This window comes from Artibeus jamaicensis, unplaced genomic scaffold (assembly GCF_021234435.1).
Source record: "Artibeus jamaicensis isolate MK-2021 breed Jamaican fruit bat unplaced genomic scaffold, CSHL_Jam_final scaffold_916, whole genome shotgun sequence".
NCBI lineage: Eukaryota > Metazoa > Chordata > Mammalia > Chiroptera > Phyllostomidae > Artibeus > Artibeus jamaicensis.
This window is the reverse complement of record NW_026522059.1, coordinates 21065657-21088304: the sequence shown is the minus strand read 5'-3', so window position 1 is coordinate 21088304 and position 22648 is coordinate 21065657. Positions and strand designations below refer to the sequence as shown.

General features: G+C 38.2%; 1 long non-coding RNA gene across 1 annotated transcript in view; it reads left to right on the top strand.

Moving 5' to 3' along the window:
• The window catches only part of LOC128626742 (uncharacterized), a 93245-nt gene extending 77677 nt beyond the window's left edge, over nt 1-15568 (top strand). The window contains exon 3 of the long non-coding RNA XR_008390795.1: nt 15415-15568. This is a non-coding gene — a long non-coding RNA (uncharacterized LOC128626742). The remainder of the gene's footprint in view (nt 1-15414) is intronic.
• Nucleotides 15569-22648: the final 7080 nt, after the last annotated feature.

Genomic DNA, 22648 nt, shown 5'->3' with positions numbered 1-22648 from the left:
TGTGGTTGTGCAAGGAGGTGCATTGAAGCATGTTTACCTATATGCCTCCATTTTGACCAGACATCTTAAAATACCAAAGGTTAAAGATAAGGAGAGAATCTTAAAAGCAGCAGGAGAAAAGCAGTTACCTACAAAAGAGTACCCATAAGACTACTAGCTGATTTCTTAAAGCAACTTTGCAGGCAAGAAGAGACTAGCAGGAAGTATTCAAAGTGATGAAAAGCAAAGACCTACAACGTAGATTACTTTACCCAGCAAAGCTATCATTTAGAATGGAAAGACAGAGAAGGTGCTTCCCAGACAAGGTAAAACTAAAGAAGTTTATCATCACCAAGCCATTATTACATAAAATGTCAGAGGGAATTATTTGAGAAAAAGACCAAAACTATGAACATTAAAAATGCAGCAAATTCACAACTAGCAGAAACTGAATCTAAAACAAACAAACGCATGAATAAGCAAACAACAAAAATGGTATGGAGATCATTTGGAGGGTTATCAGTTGGGAGGGGGAATGGGGAGGATGGGGAAAAAGTTCAGGGATTAAAAAGCATAATTTTTAGGTACAAAACTGACAGAGGGATGTTAAGAATAGTGTAGAAAATGGAGAACCCAAAGAACTTATATGCACAACCCCTGGACATGAACTAAGGGGGAATTGCTGGAGGGAAAAACGGTACTGGGTGGAGGGGGTCAAAGGAGGAAAATTGGGCAATCAATAACATAATCAATAATCAATAAAATACATTTACAATTTTTTTGTGTGTTAAGCTTGAACATTCCTTCATGACAACTATTCAGATGATTCAGAAGGCTGCAGCTATGGGCAACTGGTAATTGGCAACTTCATCAGGATAATGGACTTGCTTGTGTATCACATCTCATACAGAGTTTTTTCACAAAACATCAGATCACCCAGGTGGCTCAGCCCCCTACAGCCCCGATTTGGTGACCTGTGATTTCTGGCTTTCCCCCAAAACTAAAATTGCCTTTGAAAAGGAAGAGATTTCAGACCATTGATGAGATTCAGGAAAATACAGTGGGGCAGCTGAAAGTGATTGGGAGAACTGTGTGAGGTCCCAAGGTGCCTACTTTGAAGGGGACTGAGGCATCATTGTCCTATGAACAGTGTTTCTTATATCTCTTATCTTCTTCAATAAATGTCTATTTTTCATAGGATGTGGCTGGATACTTTCTGGACATTATATATATATATATAATTTATATGTATAAATTATATATTATATATATTTATATATATAAAACAAGTATCTGTGTTTATTTCTTTATCTCAAATATAAGTTTTCGTCTCAAAATATACTTTTCCAGCCCCAATTTTCCCTTTATTTCAGCAAAACCAGTTTTCTATGTTCCCTCCTTTTCTTTTCTTCATCCTTTTTGTTTGTTTCTTTCCTCCATCCCTCCGTCCCTTATTTCTTTTGGTTTATTTTCTATGTACCACTTTTGTTCATCTTATTTTCCTTACAAAAATTCTTTTTCCCCTCTCCCTAACAATTCTAACCTATCATCATTTAAATATGCAATTTACCTAAAAGAAAACTTCACTGGCTGCTATACAAGAGTCAGAGCACTGATTTTCTCTGTCATATCAGAAGTTATGATTCTGTTATCATTAGCCATTCATTATTTGTAGCTCTTGATTTGTTGTTGGTCATTCTCCTGTAGTAAACATACTTTTTGGCACTTACTGAATTGCAGACTTTTTGAGCACACGAACTTTTTTTACTGCAACTCTTAGGTCTTTCTTTTTCTCATATCAGTATAGGTTTGGATAGAGAGCAGGAAGCTCCCTAATAGTGTGTGTTTTGGGTGTCTGTAGCTTCATAAGAAAACCCCCAAAACTTAGAGCCTAAAGCAACCATGTTATTTCACTCACAGTTTTAGAGATGAGGAACTTGGGACTAGCTTGGATGGTGGTTGGTCTCTCATTCCTGTGACATCAGCTGGGGCAGCTGGAGGATGTACTTCTAAGATGACTTCTTCACTCATATGTCAGGTGCCTTGGTGTTCCTTCGCCTGTCACTTTCTACATTGTGTCTCATCCTCAAGCCCTTTGTATGTGGCTTGAGCATCTGACAGCACTGGTGACTTGAGGTAATCACATTTCTTACATGATGGCTGGCTTCCACAAGAAGATGTCAGAAGCTCCCAGCCAGTTAAAAGATATGCTTGGAACTGGCACAATGACACATCAGCCCTATTCTTTTTTTTTTTCAAGATTTTATTTATTTATCTTCAGAGGGAAAGGGAAGGAGAGAGGGAGGGAAATATCAATGTATGGCTGCCTCTCGTGTGTCCCCTGCTGGGAACTGGCCTGCAACCCAGGCATGTGCCCTGACTGGAAATCGAACCGCAATCCTCTGGTTCACAGGCCTGCGCTCAATCCACTGAGCTACACCAGCCAGGTCAGCCCTATTCTTTTATTGGTCAAAGCAGTCACAAGGCCTCCCAAATTCAAGGGGGTAAGGGAAGTAAGTTCTTGATGGGAATGTGACAAGGTCATACTGTAAGAGAAGATGCAGAGTGGAAGTTATTGAGGCCAATTTTGTATAATATAGTGTGACTCAATCTGCAGAGTATATTTTAGAAATGCATTTGAGTAAAATATAAGCTCTATAAAATGAAGAATGAAAAGTTTTAAATGTGTAAAACAGATGCAATTTTAGACCAACCAATCAATAAAAAACAAATGTATATACCAACATTACAAAAATCTGCAGGTAGGTTCTGGTCTGAGGTACTATGGTCTGCCTGATATACTATGAAATGATGCAGCATCTATCAGTACTATGGTAGAGGCTATTCTTTGATTAGGTGGAATGTAGTAATCATCAATTCTATTGTAGAAGCTCTTGCTGTGTCAAATGTTGTAATGACATAACTATGGTACTTATTCTCTCTGTAAAGGGCCTGGAATTGATTTGAAGTCTAACATTAAAAAGGTGCTGGTTGCTTTTCCAGTTTAGTTCTCCAGTCTCAAGCATCATCAATTCCCATGTTATTCTTTTTAGTTCTGTAGGTTAACATCTAAAACAAGCCAGGAAATAAATTGTATTTTATTTATTTATTCACATTATGGTTATTAAAATATATTTTAAACATGCACAATGTTTAAAATGTTTTGTGTGCCATACAGGATAAAAGATAAATTTTGGTTAGATCAAATAGCATAATCTCTTAGTTGTGACATCTACTAGTACAGTCCTGGGTGTGTGTCACGTGTATGTATTTTAGGATTTGAATGAGTTGGTGACATAGGTTACATAGAGGACTAGACAGTCTATCTTAAAGTTTTAAGGTAGACTGTTATATTCTCACTGAGTCTTACACTCACTACTAAATTGGAAGTTCTTTAAGGCTGATGCTATGTCTGATTCATCTCTCTTTTCCTATAGCAGCAGTACTTGCCATGTACCCACTAAATTAGAATATGCAACTCTGTAGAGTGGAGTTTCTGAGCCAGTGGAACTATTTCTGGTAAACTAATTCTGATTTGGCCACCTAAGGAGTTTGAATTCAAAACAGTCTACTTCAACTTCCCAGAACCTTGAGGAAAATGTTGGACCTTTGGGATTGTCCAATTACATTTGGGTGAATCTTTGTATGACTGGATCTACCCCCTTTTCTTGATACTGACTTACCTGCACTTAGGAACTGCTGATAATAGAATCTTTTCCAAAGTTCTTGAAATCAAATACCCTTTACTGAAACATTACTGGGCATGGAATGAATCAGAAACATGTGGATTAAATTTCCCTGAAAATTTCGTTGGTTATAAAAATTAAGGGGAAAAAGTGTTTGGCCAGATGCATTGTGGGTGATGCCAAACCTAAATTGTTCGAAAAATGTGTGTGCTAGTTAGATAAACAAACAAACAAGTTTCATTTCCCTCTTGCCTTGTAAAACCTCCCACTCAATCTGAAAATCTTAGGTCAGCTTGCAGCCAGGTTTTATAAAGGTTTTTGAGAAGTCTATGGTTTCCTTCTTTTCCTGATCATTGAAGGCAAAAAGCTACGTAGGTAAATGCTCCTGAGAATGTAAGTAAGCAATACTAATGTTTCTCAACAGGGTTCTGTGGCTCCAGTGATGTAGAATGTGTTTGTAAGATTTATTTGAGTTCTGAATGGTAACTGAAGATTTTATCTGAAATAGGTTACTACATAAGAGAAGCAGCTGGCTTGTTCAACTAACACTGTTCCAAAAATATGCAAAGGATATGGTCATGTGAAAAGGATATGGTCCTTTTCAGACACATGTGAAAGGAGAAAATACCTTAATCATTCACACAGCAAAGTTGAAAGTAGTTAAATCTCCAAATTCTACATTTATTTAGGATCAAAATCAATTTTATTGCAATGGTTGTTATCATTCCCATCCTCTCCACCAAAACCCATCAAATAATTGGTTAAACGTCTCCGTGTCTGTACCCAGCCACATCATTCAAGGGGAGCCACATGGGTATGGTCCCTGGTAATTAGACAGACATGAATATGTAAACCTTAGTACAACAGAAGAAAAACATTAAGACAGAAGTGGGCCACAGAATATTTCTGTCAGTTGCTCTCACACTTAAGAGTGCACATATATCATCTGGAGGTGGTATTAAAAATACAGGTTACAAAAGTCTCCCCCCTTCCTCAGAGGTATTGATGTGAATCAGGGGCTAGGAATCTGCATTTTCAACAGAGATCCAAGTGGATCTGATGAAAAATATCTAAGAAGCACAAACACAGATTTAGAGGACAGATGGAAGACTTTTTGAGCTCTGTATTGGGAGGAAGGACTGAAGAATTTCTGCCCCAAAGTACAGGAATACAATAATGCTTTGTTTAAATGCTAGTTTTACAGTATAATTATGAATTTTGAGAAGTGCATCTGTTTGTTCCATAAGTATTTATTAAATTTTAGGTAAGCTCTGAAAAAATAAAAATATAAATTCATGCTTTTATGAATTTTAAATTCTAGTACAGAGACATATTCTATAAAAAAGAAATAACATAAATTACAATATATATATAATTTATGAGGTAAGTGAAATCTCCCATTTCCATTTCTGAAGCCCTAGGGTTTTAAGTAAACTTAATACCTGAGAGAGAACATTAAAAACAGTGAACCAAAATCGCTAAATTTCCTAAGGTAGAGAAGCCAAGGTGAGGCAAACAAGTCATGTAAAATATGTGGGAACAACAAAGTGTATCTGACCCTTTCGACACAGTGAGTGTTCAGTCACTAGGAAATTATAGTTGATAACTTTGGGTGTTTGTTTTCCAGTTTGCTGAGATGCAACTGGGCTCACAGGAAACATGCCAATGCTTCACATAAATGGATGGTGCCCTCCTTGGAATGAGACACAGACAAGAACCTGTGACAGCGTTTGGCTAGGCAAGGGCTCTTGTGTATGTCATTGCCTCATTTCATTCTCCCTCAGCGACATCTTTGATCACATTTTCTTCTAATTAATTAGCAATGCCAACTAACCAATGTGACTAAATATTTCTGTCAGTGATCCAATCTGTCATATAATACCAGAAAGGAATATCTTCAAATATTTGTTCATGACTGATAGATTTTTTTTTTCCTGGGCACTAATTCTCAGGTTTGCTAAGTCCATGTTATTTCTATGTTAAAGAAAATGGGATTAAAGATGCTGTCCTTATTTCATAGGTTCCTGGGTGTTAGAGAAACTGGAACCTATTTAACATTACTCTAGTTTAAGAGTAATGTTATTAAAATAACATTTAACAGTTTTACACAGGGTCACAAACATAACCAATAGAAATATTTGAGAGTCAAATAATAAAATTATAAAGATTAGTCTCATTTTTCAGATGAAGAAATAAAGGTAGTTGGCGTGCTCAGTTTCACATAGCTAAATCAGTGTCAGAGCTAGGTCAGGTTCATCCCACTTTCAGCATCAGGCCCTGGAATGTTCTGACACTATCAAGACACTATTAACAAGAATCATCTAAGAATTGTGGATGTTATCTATGACTCATGAGTGAAAGCCCCTAGCCTCAAGTGATCTGTCCTGTTCTACACACACATTTAACCTAAAATTGGGTCCTGGAATTTTAAGTGGGGAGGCACAGTGGAGAAGGCAGTCCAACACTCTCATTTTTTAGATGAGAAATGTGTCCTTAAGACTCTCATGCTCCAGCTGCATCCTGGCTCTAGCTCATTTCTTCTTCTAAGTCAGTGCTCTTTTGTAAATCATTACAGCTTAGATTTGCTTCGCACGATTATTTGAATGATGCCAGCTTATTATCTTCATTGACAGCAAAATAAAAAGTCCAGGTCTTCTACCTTTTTTTTCTAAGTGAGGTTTTCTGGTAGTAATCCCAACATCTTGACCGTGAGCCACTTCTGCCGCTTTGCTAACCAACCATTTAGAACATAAATTTCTGGATCCGAAAAATAAAGAATTCAAAGAGAAAAAGCAGTATTTGGTTGAGTTGGCTTGGCTTTCTTTGCTTCTTTAGTATTCAAGTGGGCAATTTGTACAATTTCCTTTGCTTTGATCTTAGCTGCCCACACTACCAAGTTGCAGGCACAATTAATTGCCCATCTTCTATCCATAGACTTTGAAGGACATGGAAAAATACTCACCCATTGTGAAACTTCCAGTCTGAAAGTGCCTGCAGTTGCTGCTGCTGCTGACTTGGGCCATACGAGAAGAGGCAGCTCCGGCCAGGCTTGCCCCAAAGCCACCCACTCTGCCAAACTTCTTCATCTTGCCAACATCATTTCCTGGTGAAGCTACCCAATGTGTATCCACTGGCATGCCCTTGGAAAATCAGAAATACCCAATCAAGATTAATTAATGGGCAGAAGAAGGCAAGACAGAGCTTTCTATTTAACTTGGAGCCGTGATAACCACGAAATGGCTCTGGGTATTTTGTGAATCAGATTTCTGTCAAATCCATGTAGTTTTTGATTCAGACACAGTTGAGTGATTGTACTGTTCTTTGCTAAGAACTATTTGATGTTCAAAAGCCTTGAAGCCATTTAGACGACTTTCTCTTCCTCTTTTCAAATGGAAGTTTGCATTTTGTCCACCACAAGGAGGATGCAAGTGCCAAAAGGTTTTCTGAGTTTACTTTGAAAGTCCAAACCCACAAACTTTGATTGGCTTCTACACTTGCTCAGCCATATTCTCCCGGGATCTAGACCTTACATCAAATGGGGCGGTATGATGTCATAACAAAGAGTGTGCATTGTGGGGCAGACAACCTGATTTGAAATCCCCTCAACTTCACTTTGGAGCAAATTGCCAGGCCTTACCGAAGCTCATCTTCCAATGAGGTAGTAGGAGCACCAAATTCCTGGTAGTACCTGATACACAATACACAATTTATGAGCATATTGAGGAAAACTAACTTTTGGTAAGGTTTATTCACATTTGAATATTTTCTTGTCATGTAAATGAATTAAAATGATCTTTATTGATAAAGAAGACATAATAAGAATTATAAAATTTTGCAGACTATTAATTTAAAAAACATTTAAAATATTCTTGAATGGGTGTTACTTATAGAACAGTTTCTGTCTAACAATTTGCAATACTGCCACCTTCTCTTTTATGCTTTAGCCCAAACTAAAGCCTTTTTCCATTTTCACTAAACCCAAATCAATATTCCCTCTGGCCCCATTGCCCCTGAGTGCATATCAAGACCATTGACTTTAGTTTAGTTTGATTTTAAAGAATATTTTCTGGAGGCACTATACTAATAGTGGCCTCAATTAAAAGGGAAAGGGACTGGAACTTGAGAAGACAAGAAGGCAAGAGGAAAGAAGGAGGAATAGGTCCAGAGATGCCAGAAAAAATGAATGAGAAAGTCCAACTATGAAAATTCCTGTAAGATAGAGGGAGGAGACATCAAACTTCACACCTGAGTGCTAGTCAACTAGGTGGCAAAGTATTCATGGGATTCACATCATTCCCATGATAGATGAGTGGTGTAATTATGGAAACTTTCATGAAAAACTCAAAGTGAGGGCGTAATCTTGATTTAAATCTGCATTTAGATCTTAGCTTTACTATGGTTTTAACACTCAACTTTGTTCATGGGAAATTAATTTCACTGTAGTTTGGTCTCTCTGATTCTCAGTTTCATTATCTGTGACCTAAAGAACCAAAGGGTAGATTATTGTGTAGACCAAAGGGGAGCTTAAACGTATTATGGGTCTTTGCACTGTGCAACAGTAGTTCTGTCTGTCACTGGTTTTCATTGCTTGTTGGAATACTTTAGTAAAGTTTGATTCTCTTCTTTTTGCAGTTGTTTAATGAACCTTTTCCATTATTCTACAGCCTGTAGGGCCTGATATACTGGAAACACTACATATTAATTGAAACAGGCAGTCCAGGAAGTGCTGGTAATTCAAATGACATTAAACTTTTTTCATCTCTGAGAGGAGTTACTTGAATTGACTATTTTTTGTTGAAGTAGAAAAGAATGCTTTGGTGACCTTGTGCACTATTTTGATTTTCAAACAAATTAGTGGGACAAAAGAGACATAATGTAGAAATTTTAATAGCCACCCAAACCATTTCACTTAGTCAGCAAAATGTAAGCCATGATAAAGGAACATCCTTGTTGGCACTATTGTCCAGTATTTATCAAGGTGATAATACCATGGAAAGCCCCAGGCCACATCAAAGAACCTAGTAAACCATGGTCTCCTTTCCACAAGTGTTCATTTCTAAGAGAGAATTATTATACAAGGTCTGTGCAGAAAAAGTCCAGCCATTGTTAATATAATGAGAATGGTTTGCATGACATTGATGTAACGTGACAGACAAGGAGAGTGGACTGGAGTGTGCATACCTGAACAATGAAGACTTCACTGTACTGGTCAGTGGGTGTGGTAGACACCATTGAGTGAGCATGTGTACTATGTGGCTGTCACATTCAAAATGACTGAGCAAGTAGAACAGTAGATCTGCATCAAATTTGCATTGGGTTGACATTCCTCTATGGAAACTATTCAGATGAATCAGAAGTCTTTGGGGATGATGCAATGAGTGCAACACAAATAAATGTGTGGTACAGATGCTTCAAAGATGGTTGAGAATCTGTTGAAAGTGATCCATGTTCTGGAAGGCCTGTAACAAGCAGAACACCTGAGAATGTTGAAGGTGTTTGGGCTGCAATCAACAGAGATCAGCCACTGACAGTGGGAGAACTAGAAGCTGGTCTGGGGATTCCCAAACTACCGTGTCTGAGATTTTGATACAGGATCTTGGCATGAAAGGTATCATGGCAAACTTTGTTCTGTGGCTTCTCCTACTAGAGCAGAAGGAACATCATGCTGTAGTTGCTAATGATTTGATTCAAACCACTAACAGTGGACATATTTACTCAATAAGGTCGTACCTTTGAAGAGAACTGAAGCATCATTGTCTAATGTATAATGTTTCTTATTTTAAATTTATTTATTTATCTTTAGAAGGGAAGGGAAGGAGAGAAGGAGAGAGATATCAATGTATGGTTGCTTCTGGTGCATCCCCTGCTGGGAACTGGCCTGCAACCCAGGCATGTGCCCTGATGGGGAATCGAACCACAGTCTTTTGATTAGCAGGCCTGTGCTCAATCCACTGAGCTACACCAGCCAGGGCTTAATGTTTCTTGTGTCTTGTAGCTTCTTCAATAAATGTCTGTTTTTCATAGTGCATGGCTGGATACTTTCTGGACAGACTCATACACTTGTACCAGATATAGTGGTTTACAGAACAGTTTTTTAACTTTTAAGTATATTTATTGGGGTGACATTTATTAGTAAAGTTATATAGGTTTCTAGTGTACAATTCTATAATACATTATCTGTATATTGTAATGTGTATTTACTACCCAAGGTCAGGTTTAAACTTTCATTTAATACCAAGAACAACTTTATCCTATAAGTATTATTATCAATTTTAATTTTATAGATGAGGAAAGTGAGGCACAGAGAGCTTATATAGCTATTAAGTATCAGAGTAAGTTTTCAAATCCAGATGTCATAGTTCTAGTTAACGAATGTTATTAACTCTGTAAAATGCTGCTTCCCAGGAAGAGAAACTAGAAAGAAAAAGGCTGAACTCTGTAATAATAAAAACAAAAAAGAATCTAACAATAACAGAGTAAGAAGTTCAGTTATTGAAGGTTGGAGATATGGGAGTATTGTCCTGCTGAACGTTCTGAACTTTCCTGAATCACAATCTGCATATGTAGATATTGCATTGGTCACGTGATTCAGCATGAGGGCTGAGGCCTGCCCAGACCTTCCAGTCACCAGAAAGTGGATGGGCAACTGCAATACACATAGGAAGTTTTGGTACATGCTGGATGCTGGACAACCGTAGTTCCCTTTGCTTTCTCTGTCTCTATGGAATGGATGTAACTGTGGGTATGCATCTTTTCTTCCTCTTTCTAGATCCTATGTGTAGCTCTAACCCGCAAAGGCTAACACTCTAAGATTTAAAGGAAGTCTCAGTGTCCAGCCTTCAGGTTGTGGAAGAGCAGTTTTTTACATACATGCATATTCCTCTAATTTGAAGCTAGGTCATTTTGCTAAGTTACTCAAAACATTAAACAAAGGACAGTTATGTAAAAAACATGCTTCGACGGATTCAGATGTTCCATCACTTAATTATGGGCCCTATAGTTGAAACCTGAGACAAAAGATGTTTTATGCCTTAAGCTGCTGATTTTTAAAAATATTTTGTTGACACTAGTTCATTTGTTATAGGAATAGGAAGGTTTATCTCTTTACCTTGCTATTATCTGGTTCATAAGAGAAGCTACTACTATTTGTCTTAAATTGACTTCTCACATCTTTGGCTATGTTGACCTGGATACATTATAGTGTCAGTACCTGACATTTATTTTCATCTTTCCCAATTTCTTTAGTTTTCCTTGGTTAACCTGTAGAATCTAGCACATGATGGCTTCCAAGGAAATGCTCACTGAATTGATTACTTGACCATAAAAATTTAGAAAAATCTCCAAGAAGTTTAATACAACAGAGCAGCAGAGATCCCAACATGTGTGTAATTGAGGATCATTAAGAAATTTCGAATAGTATTTTCTTTGTGAGGTGGTGGGTTGGGATGGGGCATGGATAGACAAGGAAAAGAAACATTAAACATCTTCCAGCAATTTTTACACACATTATCTCATTGAAATCTTTAACAAGTTTGGAAGGTAAATATTTCCACATGGTATATGTACAAAAAAAAAAAAAAACAGGCTTCAAGAGGTTAATTTGCTTAATGTCATACCCCTGGTGGCAAAGCTCACATTCAAACTCAAGTCTGTATGTCTTCAGATTCATGCATGTTCTTTCCATTAAATCACATCTCTCAGAAGGAAATCAATTTAGTACGAGCACTCAGCTTCCTAATGACATAGCCATTTCTGACTATCTCTTTAGAAACATTAATAACTCTTATTTTGATTTTTGGAGACTCTAGTCTGGTGGTATAGTTTCTTCCCTTCTTACCCCATTCTCTGTCTTCCTTCTGTGTGCTTGGTGGGAAGTCCTTAGTAAGAGTAAAAAGGAAGAAACTTGGTCAGCATCCTAACACATTAAAGTGATGTAATAAAAACAGTCAACATCCACAAGGAGATGTGTTTTTGTTCCAATTTTAAGAATCCATTGGAAGACCCTCTTGTGCCACTTCCACCCTTCCCACAATGCCTAGTCCTTGACAGTGTAATTGGGTGGAGCTGGGTTCAAGGGGATGTGAGACTGGAGAGGGCAGGAAACTTTCAGATGGCCAGCTGAGGTTGTTTTGATTGAGTCACCCCAAAGCAAGCCTTGAAACAAGGCCATGGGTACAGGCAGTTTATTTAAAACATAATCCCAGAAAACACAAGTGAAAGCATATGGAAAGTGAGACAAGGAAGGGGGAAGGGCCAGTACAAGGTGCTTCAATGAACAGGTGCTATGGGTCAGCTAGACTCAGTTCCACTAGGGAATCTGAGAAAGTGACTGGGATGGAGAGTCTGGACATTTATTCATGAATTTCTATTTTGTGTCGGTTGAAGGTTGCCCTGAGGGTCCTTAATTCTCCTATTCTAGGTTGTACCTATCTTTGGTTGGTCCCGCTTCCATACTTCCTGAAACAGCCTTCAGGCAGGGTGAGAAGAGACCCAGGTGAGAAGTTGTCCATTTATCAAGAATTTATTGTAGCTGCAACTGAACTTGGAAACCAAGGGTGTATGGAGCAGGATATCAACCTCACCTGCAATGGACTTCTCCGTGAAATGACAGAGACTTGATGGTCAGAGCACTGAAATGCTTTGCCCCATTCCATAGATACCTTGTACATGTGTGATTGACTGGTTATAGGACACTCTGGAGAGAGGCAGTGTGGTGCAGTGGGTATGAGCACAGAGTCTGGCAGCAGGGTTCAAATATCTGGATTCAAATCATCTCAGTTACTAGCTGGGTTAACTTGGTCAATTTATTTAACTTTTCAATGCCTTTTCCCCATCTGTATAATAAGGGTGTTGATAATAAAGTCTGTCTCAGGTGCATTGGTGTCAATCTGAAATGTGCTAACATATTATAAAGCATTTACAACAGTGTCCATCCCAAAATAAACATTCTATTTCTAGGCATATAAGAGGCCCATGTTACCTCCCCAATTTTGCAAGTGTGGAACCGAAACTTTCAAAATTCTTCCTACTGAATTCTTTAATTAAAAGTCTTGCTTTTACATTCTATTATCAAATTTTCTTTTCCCAGACCCAGGACCTCACATGTACTTCATATGTGAAGTCTGCTCTAATTTTGGGTAATCAGAGAATTCAACTTTTAAGGGGTACAAATTTATAAAAGAGCCTAGTAACAAAGGTTTTGAAATCCGGAAAGTGCTGATGTCACCACAAGCAATTGATAACCTTAGAACTCCTCATGAACAATACCCACAATGATGTAACCTCCTTTATTTTGGGGGTGAACTATAACGATGATTACTGCTGATGGGGTGAGTGCTAAGTGTGCTACACACATTATCTCATTTAATCTTTATACCAAATCTATGGAGTAGGTATTAGCTCACTTCAGATGAGATAGATTCAGAGGGTTGAAATAACTTGCTCAGGGTCCTGCAACTGGCAATGGTGGAGTTGGAAGTCTGATCCCAATGAATGCTTTTTAATCACAGTTTACATCTGAAACAGTGCAACAAACTAAATATTATTCTCCACTGACATCACCTGAGTTACTGTATACTACAGGTGGCTGTAGAATTGAAGCTTGTATTGAGTCCTCTGTTACTTGTGGCCATGAGCATCACTTAGCCTCTCTGAACTCATCATGTTATATTATATGTAGAAGAAGAATAATGATATTTACTCTATAAGGACTTGGGGAGATCTTATGGAATTATATAAGTACTTTATAATTCAGTACTACATAAATTTGATCATGTAAAAGGACAAATGTTTTGAAATGAGAGGTTGACAGTCTATATGAATAAAAATAATAACAAGAAAGTTTAGATTTAAAATTATTCTATAATTAACTTTATACTTACTCGTGTTAGAGTTTCCAGTTGATTTTCTTTTTTCTTCTCTTCCATTTTATTTATTCACTTCATAAATACGTACTAAATACCATATAATGGCATGTTTTATGAGCAGGGAATATAAAGGTGAAATTAACATAATACCTATATTCAAATGGCTTAAAATTCTAGGATAAAAACCAGTCTTCGAGAATTTTTTTTCAAAATAGTGGCAGGGAAATTATGATGATGGGGTGAGATTGTATTTTGCTCACTCTCCCTTTTATTGTTTTTTAAATTCTACTCTCTATCTCAGCTGAGAAAAAAGAAGATAACCAACTCACCATTTTGTTTGCCCTCTACTCATTGTTTAGAAATAGTTAAGTCTAAATGCTTTTAAGTTAGTTTTGACTCTATGTCAAAACTTTCATGAAGACATGTGCTCATTCCTGGACAGATATCTCTATCTGCAAAATACCTTCCCAATGCTGTGAAACATTAATGTCTTTAAAACCATTAAGATTGTTAGTTTTGGCTGAAGATAAGCAGAATAAACAAACTGCTTCCCAAGCAGGGTCCAGTTCTATGGCCTTTGTTAGCTTTTGAAGCTCAAGGAAGTCACAAGTTTCAAAGAAACTGACAAATTTCTAATGGGCTTCATTGTTTTGTGTCTAGTATTTCTCACAGGTGCAGATAACATAATGTTTCTATGTTGGCCGTGAATAGCCTGTAACGGTTCCTTGATCTGTGTTAATCTCTCCACTTGTATATAATTAGTTATCTACTTACCCATCTCTTGGCCCAGTACTGGCCTTCATAGGCAATACACACAAGAAGTGTCTCTTCTTTCTTAAATAATCAGTCATTATAAAATGCAAATACATCTTGAAAAATGGTTTTTACATTTCTAGGGGAAAATTTATGGATTTTCCTGTTAATTCACCAGTTTTGATGCTCTCCTTTAACCTGGTGGTTCTCAAGGAGCGACTTTAACCCTAGAGGACATTTGCCAATATATGTAGACATTGTTGTTTGTTCAAACTGCTACTACCATCCTCTATGTAAAAACCTACGTAGATCCCAGTGATGCTGCTCAATGCCCTCCAATGTACAGGGCAGTCCCCTATGACAAAGTTATCTGACCCCCATATATCTATAGTGTCGAGTTGAGAAACTCTGTGAGTCTAACCTTACTCTTACTTGAAAACTTTGCAGGATGTAACTACATTTTTTAGGGTTAATTCTGCCAGCCATCTTCTTGGATTTTTCAGAAGCAGGACAAGCACAATCTGGTAAATTAACTCATCAGTAAAGTAGAGGAACCAAGAACAACTCACCCAACTGATTTTATTATTCCAAAATGAAACAAATCAGAACTTTGACTTCCTTTGATTCATTTACTTTTATTTCTCCTGGGTGTATATATGTATGTGCACGGATTGGAACGACGTCCTAATATTTTTATGTGTAAGATCTCTAACATGTCAACATAGTCTCAGATAGTCAGGTAGAAAGGTAGAAGAAGAATAAATGTGACCACCATTTATTAAAACACCAGAATTTGGGTGGCCACTGTGATTTACTCTCACTTTTCCCAGAATCTCCTTAAGGTTTTCTCACTAGAAGGCTTTTCCTCCCACTATTCCACCCTTCTAACTATTAAAATTCTATCCATATGTCAATGCCCAGCTCTCTGAAAAACTTTTGTGGACTTGCCCAAGAAATAGTTAGTGGTTGCATCTTCCTTCAAAATAGTTCATGGGTCTCTGTAAAAAAATATATGCATGTTTATTTATAAATATGTGTATCTTATTAAAATATATAGTGTCTTTTGCTGAACTTTATTTATTTATTTATTTGAATTCTCACCTGAAGACACGTTTTTAATTTTTTTTTAGAGAAAGAGAAGTATCGATGTGAGAGAGAGACATCAGTGGGTTCCCTCCCCCATGTGCCCCAACGTGGGATCAAACCTGCAACCTAGGTAAGTGCCCTGACTGGGAATCGAACCCACAGCTTTTTGTGTATGAAATGACACTCCAACCAAATGAACCAACTGGCCAGGACTGAATTTTAAATATTTTATATTGTCAAGGTAAGGGACTCTATTTTATAGCTTTCATTTTCCTCTTAACATATATCTACTGCATATGCAGTTAATTGGCATTCAATAGATTCGAGTTGATTAGTGGGTATTTGCAGATTTTCCTTTCCCAGGGAGTTGAAAACCATAGTGAAAATAAAGGTATTACCAAAATAACATTCCTCCCTGTTGAGGAACTGTGTGTCTATAACAAGCTGAATGGAATTTCTCACTGTTTTTCCTAACTTTGGTTGTCTCTCAAATACCCTCATGTAGATTATTTCACTATGTTTTAAAGTATCAGAAAAAGATATAATTTATTAGTGAATGCCAGGAAGACACAGAGCCAGGCCAGCGTGACTTATTCTGTTTCTCGCAGTGTGTTTTAAAGCATATAGATTTTCTACAAATCTTTCCCGCAGATTGTTCCCTCTTGTTATTGAAGACTCTGCAGGGAGAGTGGCGGAGGGTGAGGGGTGAGGACAGATAAGAATTTAGCTGTGTGTTTCTGACAGGCCAGCAAGCGGTGGGAGACTTGGGCCTGGATCCCTAGAGTTCATCTCACAGATTTGTGAATCACGTGGAAGAAGGCGCACACCGATTTTAAATTGTTCATAGTGACACAAACGCATGTGAGAGAGCTATGAGGAATGAAGGCAGGGCCCCAAGTTTTGCAAGTCTGCATTTGTCTTTTTAAAAGCTTCCCTAACTATGTTCCTGCCATAAAGGACAAGTCAAAATGTGATGAGGTGGACATTCTCTATAGTCATGTGATGAGACCATGGTTAAACACTAACATATTTCTTCTCAGTATTCCCTTGCAAGTGTGTTCGTCTATGGCCTTTCAGTTCAAAAGTAGCTTTACTCTTCCTGTATCAGTACTAAAAATTCCTTTGGACTGTTCGTTTTCTTTTCCAAACAAAATATACAATTATATATCACAGATGTGAATTCTTTTGATTAAAAATAGGATCACAGTTTAAGGTTTAAAGATAAGGTATAGCAAGCAGTCAAAATGTTTGCGGGGTATACTTTATCAATTATATGTCATTTAATATCCCCAATGTGCTTACTCTGTTACCTACTATGCAAAATAATTATTGTTGAATTATTTTGCTCTTGAGGAAATCTATTCATTTACAAGTCCCTCCACTCAATACTAACCTGGAAGCAAACTTAATTTTACTACAGGGATGTTGCAGTTATGAAGTCTGATATATGTGAAAAGGAGTTTTCATTTTGGTAAAATACCAATTACATCCTATTTCAAACAAACGTGTTTTTCAAGTACAGGCAGAGTATGTAAGAGATACATAGTAGGTAAAACATACTCAATATAAACCATATGTGCACTCTGAGCAACAGAAGAATAATCAGTGTATAATTGAATCATTCAATAATGTAGCCAATGACTTGATGATCCCAGATACTGAGCCCTAATCCACTGATCACTGAGAACCAGAATCAAGGCAGTTTTACTGAACAGCAATTAAACATCTCATTCAGACTCCTTTATGAACATAACCAATACCTTCAGACAATTAAAAAAAACAACATCCACTATTTTATTTCCCCATTACATTTTCCACATTGTTTATATAATTACATTACTTCTAATCTATTTTCAATAAAAACTTATACTATCTGTTTGTCTCTATATTGGGGAAACCAGAGTACTGTTGTTTATTTACAATAAAGCCATCCTATGAAGTTTTACTCTGAATTTCCCTCTTTCAATCCAGAATTCTATATAACACACCTCTTCATTTTATCTGATTTATTGTCGTTTTGTTGGCTCACACATATAGAAAAAGCTTGGAGAGATACCTGATCTCTAGAAGGGCTGTCGGGAACTATCGTCAGTATTAACGTTTGCCGTGGAAACTCCGTGTCTGCGTCAGTTTGTTATTTGTGTGAGGTACGAGCAAGTCAGTTTGGGGGTGCCTTATCGGATGTGGTGTTACTTTCCCACTACTTCTCATCAGACTTTGGGCAGCTGAGGGTGGCAGTGGCCGCAGAGGTGACTGGGGCCCATGACCTGATGGCTGGAAAATTGCTGAGAACCTGAGATGGATAATGGTGACACACAGGTGTTATCATCCTTCCTGGCTCTTGAGTGAAGACAAGAGGCTGTGACAGTGAGATTTCCATTTGTTTAAATGTACGCTGTAAAAATTGAATGGTTTTTTTTGCTGGAACCATTATATATATACAACCTGCCCATTAGTCACCTCATACATTTTATTATCACTTCATACTTTATTTTCTTCTTTTGACCTCAGGAAGATTCCCAAGTAATTCTAAAACCCATTAGTATCTCTGAACACTCACAAAAAATCCATAAATGATTTCCTAATGGTCATTACTAATAGTATTAAGCAATCTTGGACTGGCTAGAAGTCATTGTATGGAGACCTAAATAAGTCTTTAATTTGTGAATTCTCTTATGTTAATACTAGAGTTTCCCTTTTGAGTATTTAAAAATAATATAAAATGTTACCACTCAATAAAACCAGTATGATAAATGGGCAAATTCCATTTTAACTCTCCATTATTATAGTATGTGAGATGTTAAAATAAGGAAGTTGAAAACTGCTGTAATTTAAAAAGACAGTAAGGAATCCTGGTTATCCTCTCTCTTCCCACACTTTTGGTTGGTCCCTTGAGTAAGAACAGCTATAGACAAAGGGCTCAGTGCTATTGACTGTAGTTACAGTTTCCATCTCCTGTGGGTACCTCTGCCATCTGAGAAGTGACCTGTAGTGCTGTGGAATGTGCTATAACATAGACACAGGAGATTCAGAAAAACACAAAGTTCAAGTCCTGGCTCTACCATACTGTAGTTGTCTGTTGTGGGCTGTTTCTGTAAAGTAGCGATGGTGCTAATATTGACCTTATATGCTTGTTCAAGAGTAAATGAGATGATGAATAAAAACTAGCACAGTTTCTGTTATGTAGTGTGTACTCAGTAAGGCTAATTGTTACTCTTACCCACCTCTGTGATCCACCAAGTGCTTGTACATTGAGAAAGACTTCTCATGCTCAAAGGGGAGGACCCCTGTGTGATGTGGTTACTGCAAGAATATAGCAAGAAAGTTAAAAAAAATGGGACTACATCAAACTAAAGGGTACAGTAGCCATATGGAATAGAAAATGAGTATGGAGATATCTCAAAAAATTAAAAATGGATCTGCCTTTCCACCTAGATATCCCACTTCTGGGGATATACCCAGAGAAACCCAAAACATTAATTCCAAAGAACATAAGCACTCCTGTGTTCATTGCAATGTTATTTACAATCACCAGGACATGAGAGCAGCCCAAGTGTCCACCAGTAGGTAGATGAGTGGCTAAAACAACTATGGGACATTATATAATGGAATACTACTTGACCGTAAAAAAGTAGAAAGTTGTATCCTTTGTAGCAGTATGGATGGAAGTAGAGAGCATTATGCTAAGTGAAATTAGCCACTCAGAGAAAGACAAATACCATATAATTTCACTCATGTAGAGTCTAATGAACAAACTGAACTAACAAGCAAAATAGAGACAGACTCAGAGATGGAGAGCAGATGACAGCAGGAGTTTTTAGGGGGTGGAGGGATTGAGCAAAAAAGTGAAAGGATTCATGGACATGAACAACAGTGTGGTGATTGCAGGGGGTGGGGCTATAAGGGGAATAAATGGTAATGGGAAAAAACAAAAAAAAAATCTCCAAAATAGGAGACAAGATTTTCATTGACACCCACAGGATAGGGAATGGTGCTGTTTATTGGGGCTTATTAAGAGTCATGTGCAACTATACCAACAAAGAAAGGCTCATAGAAAGATCTGCAGTTTTGTTCCTTGAGTTACGCCCAGTGTGGTCCTTTAATGTGCTAATTAGCAATCTGGTCAAGAGTGGAATTTTCTGTCTCCAGTGATCTCCCAAGTTACAACACTGCTGTTTAAAAATCATAGAGCTAATTCAAACTAATTTGTCATTGTCTAGAGTCATAAACACAATAAAAGAGGTTGAAGAGAGCATCTATTGCAATCCATAAAAGTTAACAAGTTTTCATCTTCCTAAGTGTGCTTAAGCTCAACAGGCACAATGAGATTTGTCTCAATGCTTTCCACATTCACCACGGGATCTACACACAGTGGGGATGGTGGGGGGCTCTTTAGGAGAATGTGTGTAATGGAAGCTTTTTCACTTTTCGAAATTTGATTAGGAACATAGAAACAGATGTGTTCCTATGAGCAGACCACCACGGAGTAGTGTTCATTACACCAGTTACTCCTAGCAAGCCTGCTGGAGGTTGATGCCTGGGAAAGAACTTGGCATTTCCAGATCCCAGTGTTTTTGACATAGAGCTTCCTCCTCTGATGAGTTCCTTCCCAACTACAACATCAAAGAAAAGAAGCTATGGTCCTACTAGGTGGGGAAGTAGGATAGCCTGGTGAGTTGATTAGACCTTCTCCATCTGAAGTCCAATTTCCTGGATTTAAAGTCAAACTTAGCCACTTTTGCAACTGGTCTCCTTGGAAAATTTTTTAGCCTATTAACTTTAACTATTCCACTTCTGAAACGAGCTACAGCAGCTGCTGAGCAATTCAGGTGTGTTGTGACCACACCCAGTAAAGGCCTTATCTCTGAGATGATTGGAGAGCCTACAGCAAGCCTCAGGGAATAGATGATTCCTGAACCAAGTCTAGCAGGACTTCCTTGGTGAGTGGAGGTAGAGGAAAAGAGAGGACAACCCAGAGAGTGGGCATGACACAGATGGTGTCACAGGGGAAGGAGAGAATATGGCACATCTACAGTAACTGGAAGTGGTATTTTAAAAGAAAGTGCTGGGTACAGAAGGAAGGAGGAAGGATGGGCAGTTACTAGAAGGTGAGGTAGGATGGGGAAAGGTTATCTATAAGAAATAAGAGGTACAGTAGCCATATGAAATAGAAAATGAACTAATCTGGGAGTTAGAATTTATTTACTCATTCAATAAGTATTTACTGAAGTCCTAAAGGTGTTTGGATGAGGGGATAGAGGGTCATTTTTGACCTCGTGGAAAAGGCCTATGTTCACCTTTGGGCAGGGTCATTTCCTTACCATGTGGGTTCTGAGCAAGTCAATGACCTAAAGAGTGAAACCTGAAACTTAATTCCTCCATTGGCAAAGTCACTCTCAAATCATTCTGCCGTGGACAGTGAGAAAAACATGTTCTAGCTGAGACGAGTAGAAGGCAGCATTTGCAGCAAAAAGCCTTGGTGCCCATTTGAGTGGCAAAAAGTTGCAAGGACAGCTCCTGAAACAAGTCACCTAACCTTTTTTCAGTAGGAGGAACCTTTAAGTGGCAGCAGGCAGGCCTGCTGAGGGGCCCAGTGCGTTGTCTGGGAGAGAGGCCCCTCATTTCCCTCAGCTCCTTCTCCCTGACATTCAAGGTTAAAGAGCTCTGCTTTCTTTTAGGGTGGTCCTGACCAACCTCAGTGGTAAGAAAGGGCAACACAAGACTTTAAATAAACTGAACACAAGTTCCCATAAACATGGCACTTCAAAGGAAGAGTGAACTTTTATTTTTTTTTAGTGTCCGAGAGAGCTCACACTGGAATTGGCTCTTGGGGATTAGCTGTACTGAGGAACGAAAGGTCCCAAAGATCTGAAAACTTAGACCATAATACTTGGGCATCAGGTATACACTGAGGCTCAGTGTCGTACGCCTATAAAGGCTCCCTACAGCCAGCAATGGGTAGCATAAAGGGACTGTGGTCTCCATCGCATCTCTGGGTACAAGAGACCACATTGTCCCAGAGCAACACAGCTCAAGTCCCTCAAGCCTGAAGAAGTGGCTAATGAGACGGGAAACTGCTGTGATGTTGGAGCCCCAGCCCTCTTTAAGGGGGGTGGCTCTGCCCCTCCTCAAAGAATGGAAATGAAAGGGGAGGAAAATCTATCTTAGCTACTGTGTGTGCCTCGGCTTCTCCTCAGTAACTGCCCAGCATAGTAAGAATCCTTCTCTCCCAGATACGACTATGCACAAGAGGTTCCTTGGAATTAAAATGTGGAGAGGGCTAAGGCCTTTAAGAAATTATGATCAAACCTCCTGCTTCTCCTGATAAGTGAAAGTTCAAACATAATATATTTGGGAATTCAACTGAGGTATATTCTGCATTCTGTATGCATGCAGAGTATAAAGAAGGTTCTATATTGTAATCTTCACAATAAACTTATAAATTAATAAGGCCAATATTACTTTCACCATTAGAAATGTCAGCTCTTTGTAGCAGATAGTCAAGAAATGCTTTTTGATTGTACAGTCCTCTATAATCTCTAATCCAATCCCTTTGACTTGATGTGGTAAACAGAATAATGGCCCCCTAAAACGTCCACCTCCTAAACCCATGGAATCTGTAAATGTGTTATTTTATATCAGAAACAGACTTTGCTGATATGATTAAATATCTTGAGATGGGGAGACTATCCCGGACTATCTTGTTGGATACACTATAATCACGATCTTTGTAAGTGGAAGATCAGAGTCAGAGAGGAGATATGATCTCAAAACAGAGAGAGAGAGAAAACCTAAGTTTGCAGATGCTATGCTGATGGTTTTGAAAATGGAGGAAGAGGTCCTGAGCCAAGGAATGGAGGTGGTTATCTAAAAGCTGGAAAAGGCAAGGAAATAGTACTTCTTGAGTCTCCAGAAGGAGTGCCACCTGCTGACACCTTTATTTTAGGACTTTAGATCTTCAAAACTTTAAGATAATTCGTTTGTGTTGTCTTAGCTAATACATTTACAGCAGTTTGTTTCAACAGCAATAGGTTTCTCATGCACCCGAGTAAGATGCAGTCAGTGGCAAGTCTTTAGCAGGAAAGTTGACTATGGAATTTATTTTCCTGCCTATGTATTTCTTCATGGAAAGCCAAGTTAGTGAAGTAATTGATGGGAAGGAGATTATCATATTTTTTTGGACTATAAGACTCACCCCCGAATTTGGGAGGAACTAGGGTGCATCTTATAGTCCAAACATAGCTTGCCTGGCTCACTGTGGAGGGGTGGCAGCACATG